Source organism: Zingiber officinale, chromosome 1B (genome assembly GCF_018446385.1).
Source record: "Zingiber officinale cultivar Zhangliang chromosome 1B, Zo_v1.1, whole genome shotgun sequence".
Taxonomy (NCBI): Eukaryota; Viridiplantae; Streptophyta; class Magnoliopsida; order Zingiberales; family Zingiberaceae; genus Zingiber; species Zingiber officinale.
The window spans coordinates 43,191,705-43,197,552 of NC_055986.1; the positions used below are offsets into that span (position 1 = coordinate 43,191,705).

Genomic DNA, 5,848 nt, shown 5'->3' on the forward strand with positions numbered 1-5,848 from the left:
CATCTCGGAATTCCATTGTAGAAGTTGAGCTTTTGAATTTCTTTGACTTTGACAATTTTGCTTCAACTTCTTCACCCTCTAGCTTTGCTTGTTATGTTTGCCCCTTCCGGTGATGAAGAGCAACCTTGCTCTGATACCACTTGTTAGGATCAAAAGTAGCTAGAGGGGGGGGTGAATAGCTCGTCGCGTGCCCGGTGTTCGGCGTTGCTTGTTTCTTCGAAGATGTGCAGCGGAAAATACAGAAACAAATCACACAACGCTAACACGGTTGGTTTACTTGGTATCCACCTCACAAGAGGTGACTGGTCCAAGGATCCACACCAACACACACACCCTCCACTAATAAAACTCTCCTTTATGGTAACTACCAAAGGCGGAGAAGCCCTACAAGACTCAATACAAGAAGAAGAAAGGGTAGTAAAGAAATACAAGCTTACAAGCTTACAATGAGTGCACAAACCCTAACCCTAGTTTCTTCTTCTTGCTTTGATCCGCCTCTTGACTTGGAAGAGCCTCCAAGAACCTTCAAGAATTGGCGATCTCGAGCTTGAGAAGAACTGTGGAGGAGCTGATGAAGATTTGAAATGAATCGGTGAAGAGATGCCGAAGACAACGCTCACTTGCGGCTCAAATACGACTCAACGGTCGGATCCCAATCGATTCGATTATTCCCAATCGATTGGGGAGGATTTGGATCGATCCAGAGCGCCTCTATGCTCTGGAAAAATGCCTGGATCGATCCACGGATCGATCCAGCGTTTATCGCGCGAAGCAGCAGCGTCCCAATCGATCCACTGATCGATTGAGACCTCTAGATCGATCCACTGATCGATCCAGAGGCTTTCTGTTCACTGGAAAAGGTCTGGATCGATCCACTGATCGATCCAGCACTTGGTTTTTGCCCAAAACCAAGTCCCGAACCTCCCAAACCAACATCCGGTCAACCTTAACCTGTTGGTTCGTCATGCCTAGCATCTAGTCACTCCCTTGACCTGCTAGGACTCCCTCACCAAGTGTCCGGTCAATCCCTTTGACCCACTTGGACTTTTCTTTCATGCCAAGTATCCGGTCACTCTCTTGACCTACTTGGACTTTCACCTAGCTTCACTCACTAGGGTTTTCAATCTGCCTAGCTTCACTCACTAGGACTTTCACCTGGCTTCACTCATCAGGATTTCCATCTGCCTAGCTTCACTCACTAGGACTTTCACCTGGCTTCACTCACCAGGATTTCCATCTTCCTAGCTTCACTTACTAGGACTTTCACCTGGCTTCACTCACCAGGATTTCCATCTGCCTAGCTTCACTTAGTAGGACTTTCACCTGACTTCACTCACCAGGACTTTCACCTGGCTTCACTCACCAGGATTTCCATCTGCCTAGCTTCACTCACTAGGACTTTCACCTGGCTTCACTCACCAGGGTTTCCTTCCAGTCAAGTATACCTACTTGACTCTTTTTCATTCACACTGATCAGTCCCTGATCAGAATCTCCCCATATGAACAACTACACCTGCATTGTCCATGTGTCTACATGTATTGTCAAACATCGAAACTATGACCAAGACTCAAGCTTGGTCAAACCAGTCAACCTTGACCTAAGGGATATTGCACCAACAATCCTTCGTATATGCCTCAAAGTGTGCTTCCCTCAGCTTGTCCTTGTTGCCTTGTCCACAACTATCATTCACCGGACCCGAAGCCATTAAGCTAAGTCATATATGTATCCTACAAATCTACACAACTCAAATACATATATCAAATACAAGGGTAAACCTAACTTAAACCTTTTGCCCAAACATCAAAACTCATGGTGACATCGGACCCTCAAGATTGCTTCTGATAGCTTATGGGGATTTTGAATTATAAATAGACTATTTGTCGATTGGTGTTATTGAAGTCTGAATGGGTGAAAGTATGCTAGGGAGCAAAAGATTGCTGGGCCATGAGAGATTATAAAAGAAACAAAGGAGTAGAAGAGGAACTTACTGATCGTAAGGAAGAACAAGTTTATCGCCGAAGAGAGAAAACTGAAGAAGATAAAAAGCGCAAGTGATTTGTTTCTGCACCACTTAGAATTTTAAAGAAAATCCATAAAATAAGGTCACATCGCAACCGTCTAATTAAAATAGCATGTTCATTGATAACCATTGATTTGCCAAGGGAGATGTGTCATTGGTCCATACGAAAAGACGTGTGTCAGCTGTTGCTTCAAAGAATGTGTTAATGGGACAAATGACACTTGCTTATAAATGAGCATTTATGATGGATAAGATAGCCGAATCATTACACTGAAAAATGCCTTTTCACATATCAATGGCATACTACTGGGTGTATCGATCCTCTGACATGCATTTTTCTAAAAAAAATACACTTAACTATAGCATTAAAGCTCAAATGGGAGCTTGATTGGATGATCAGATTAAAGGTCTATCCATCCAGTCGGACCAACAAAGAGGATGATAAGGTAAAAATAAGACTGGGGTCTAGTCAGTCGGCTATAAGCCTAGTCGGCTATAAGCCTCCTTCGACTAGGCTTGAAAGGGAGGCTAGTGATACGAGATGTTATGAACGGACCCAGGTATGACGTGACAGTCAAAGTCAAGGTGAGGTGACAGTCCAAGTTAAGGGGAGGGAGGTGGCAGTCAGGGGTCACTCTCAACAGGGCTTGGTTCCTCATCCAGTGCTAAGGCCCTCAGTACAAGAATGACCGACCTAGAAGTCAGTCGGATCAAAGGGGCCTAGTGCTTCCTGCCTGTATTAAGACACAGTATATATTTGACCAACCATCACCCATTCGAGTTTAAGAGAGTCCCAATTGACCACAAGGTCGACTGGGAGTAATATTCAGATAGGATCCAGGGACCTAGCCTTCCACTCTGAGTGCCTAGTATACAGTGGGTCAATTTGATAGCCAATCAAACATATGGGCATTCATTGTTTATTCCCATGTCCTCCTATATATGGGCGACCAGATATACAATTGACTAAAGTTATAAAGCTCAATATTCTTATCTTCGCCGAACAAACATACAAGGCAAATCTCAGAAAAAATCTAATCGGATTTCTAGAGCTCAGATATCATTTCAGGGACAAGCCTCGAATATATGGATGATTGGAGGAAAGTATCGGTCGGTCGTCCAGACCTAGGGGACTTGATTCTTTATTACTTCATAATCAAATCTCCAACATTACATAATATATATCCAAGCAGTCTTAAGGGTTGAACGTCTTACCATACTCAATACTTTGCTTTTATATAAACATTCGGGTCGGTTAAATATCTAGCCGGGATATTTTCGGGGGACCACATTGTTAGAGACTCGCAATATCCTGTTAGAGAATAACAACTATTTGCCATAGAATATTCTTTTTTTGTTACATGAGCATTCAATGGAATTTTTCTCGAAGGTGACTCTACACTTTCTATTAGCTGACACATTATGACAATATATTCCTTTAACAACCTCATTAAGGGTGTTAGTTATAAAAGTGATGCACACGAGTCATGGAAGATTCCTTATATAGTGATTATATGTCTCCCAGGCTATACATATTCCTTTACTCGAAGCTTCTGACACCCGACATTCTCTGCCACCTAATGATTATGGAGGTTATTTGATGTGGTATATAAAGGGGGTTCTCTCCATTGACAAGGTACTCTTTTATAACAGTCTTATTTACATGCACACATTCTATTATTTTTGTAAAATACCATAAAATTAAATAATAATTATTATTGGATGAAAAATCTTATTGGATTTTTCTGGAATTTTTAGAAATTTTTCGGGATTTAAACGGAGTCCGTATGACCCGTTTTGAGGGGATGGATTCTGGGTACAGTGGAGGCTCAGTTGGAATACCCAATTTAAGTGGGAGTTGATTTGGGAATGGACTTAGACCTTAATTATGCTAACCTAGGTCTAAATCTCGATTCTTATTCTTTCTCCCGATTCCTTCTCACCGATAACCCCTCTACCCGAGCTTTCCCCTCTCCGGCGATTTCTCCTCTCCGCCTCTCGGTGTCGCCGGCGCAAGCAACCACCGGAGCTTTGCAGGGCGGGTTCTCCGTCCTCTCCCTCTTGAGGTGTGGATCCCTCCTCCCTTCCTCTCCCTCCTCTTCCTGCCCTAGATCGCCGACGGAGAGCGTTCTCCACCTGTGAGCTCGGCTTCAACGCGTCACCAGAGGAAGTCGCCGGATGTTATTGAAGATATCCAAGCCATTTCCAGAGGTGTGATCGCTTCCTCGGTCGGTTCTTGCGCTCGATCGGGGGAAATCCAATCTAGGGCACAACGAGGTTTGAATCGCATCGCTCCCAGCCGGTTATTCTCCTTGTTCTTCTCTGTGATTTGTTCATTGGAATTTGACCTGCAGCTCCACACTTGCTGGATCAGATTGGGACAACACCATCCGGAGGTAGTCGATCAAGGTAGGCTTCATTCAAATCGTAAAGCTTCAAAGATCTTGATTAGTTAACTTCGATCTTGATAAGCTTCTTATTCTGGATCAGAGGAGGTGTTAGTTGGTACAGTGCTTGTGCCGATCACTGTCTTGTTTCCAATGCTGGAAGCTGTGGGAGTCTCGGCTGGGGAATTTGAGATCGATTGAGGTGAGTGTTGTATTGTTATGTTAAGGTTTTAGTAAGTAATGGCTCTACAGCTAAGTGTTGGATTTGATTTTGGAAGGAATTGGTGTAGGGCTTCTTGGTAGCTGCCGGCAGAGGTCTTGTTGGGCTGTGAGATTTGGATTTTGCTACCAAACCTTAAGGTAAGTAATGTCCAGTAGGGTAATTCTATTGGTTTCATTGGTATATTGCTAGATTAAGTTTCTATTGATTTAGGTTGTTTTGTTTGGATGGCAGTGTCTATATAGTGGATTGGTAATTAAGAGAATGGATGAATTATTGGGTTTAATCTTAATTGAGAATGTATTAATTGAGGATTGTGTATTGGATTTATGCTAAGTGTTGATTTTGGGCACCTATTTGTGTTGGACCAACTGTAAATGGGTGGAGAAGCTCTTTTTCTTCTCCACAGCAAACCTTGGATTTCTTCCTCAAGGGTGTGGATTTTGTTTTGGATCAAGGTGAGCTAACTATGGAGTTTTGGTTGCATTTATGTGATATATTGATTTGGTTGAATCGTGGATGGATCGGGAGATTTAGAAGGATTTATGATGAGTTTGGATTTAGGAGAAGTTGGATTGAGGATTAATTGGAAGATTAATCAGATATTAGATTTGGTTGGAGTGAACCTAATTGGATTAAGGGATTAGGTTAATTATTTCGATTAGGGTTTTCCCTAATTAGATTGGGAAGTTTATGTAGCTATTTGTTACTTATGTAATTAGCTAAATATATTATGTGATCGCAGGACTTTGTTTCGAGGCGAGCGTCTCAACGTGAAATTTATTCTGGACACGATCTGCATATCAAGGCGGGTATTTCTGCCTTGGCCTCTTTATAGTTTCTTTGAAACTTAGTGCATGATTATTATTGGATGGATTAGGCTGCTTTATCTTATATCATGATCGATTGCTGTTTTTCCTGCATGATACTTATGTTTGACCCTTGTGATGATCTATTTAATTCATATATAGTCTCAGCTCTTGATATCTACTCTATTGTGATTACACATGTAGAGTATGTCTTGTAGGGATTGTCGGGTGGCTGGTATTATCATGCTGATTGGGTATATGATGTGGACTGTACATAGGTGGGTATGTGTATAGGAGTCATCTGGTTGACCGTGCATTTACATGTGGTGTGTATATCCGTATTTGTTATGTACTTTTGGAGGAGTTGTGTTGATTGCACGTCTGTGGTTTATACACGTGTCCGATGTGTTT

At 42.3% G+C, this 5,848-nt stretch overlaps 1 long non-coding RNA gene across 1 annotated transcript; it reads left to right on the plus strand.

Moving 5' to 3' along the window:
• Nucleotides 1-3,945: 3,945 nt before the first annotated feature.
• On the plus strand, nucleotides 3,946-5,497 carry LOC122054942. Its single transcript, XR_006132848.1, has 5 exons — nucleotides 3,946-4,298; nucleotides 4,376-4,430; nucleotides 4,512-4,610; nucleotides 4,687-4,768; nucleotides 5,374-5,497. It is a non-coding gene; the product is annotated as an uncharacterized LOC122054942 (long non-coding RNA).
• Nucleotides 5,498-5,848: the final 351 nt, after the last annotated feature.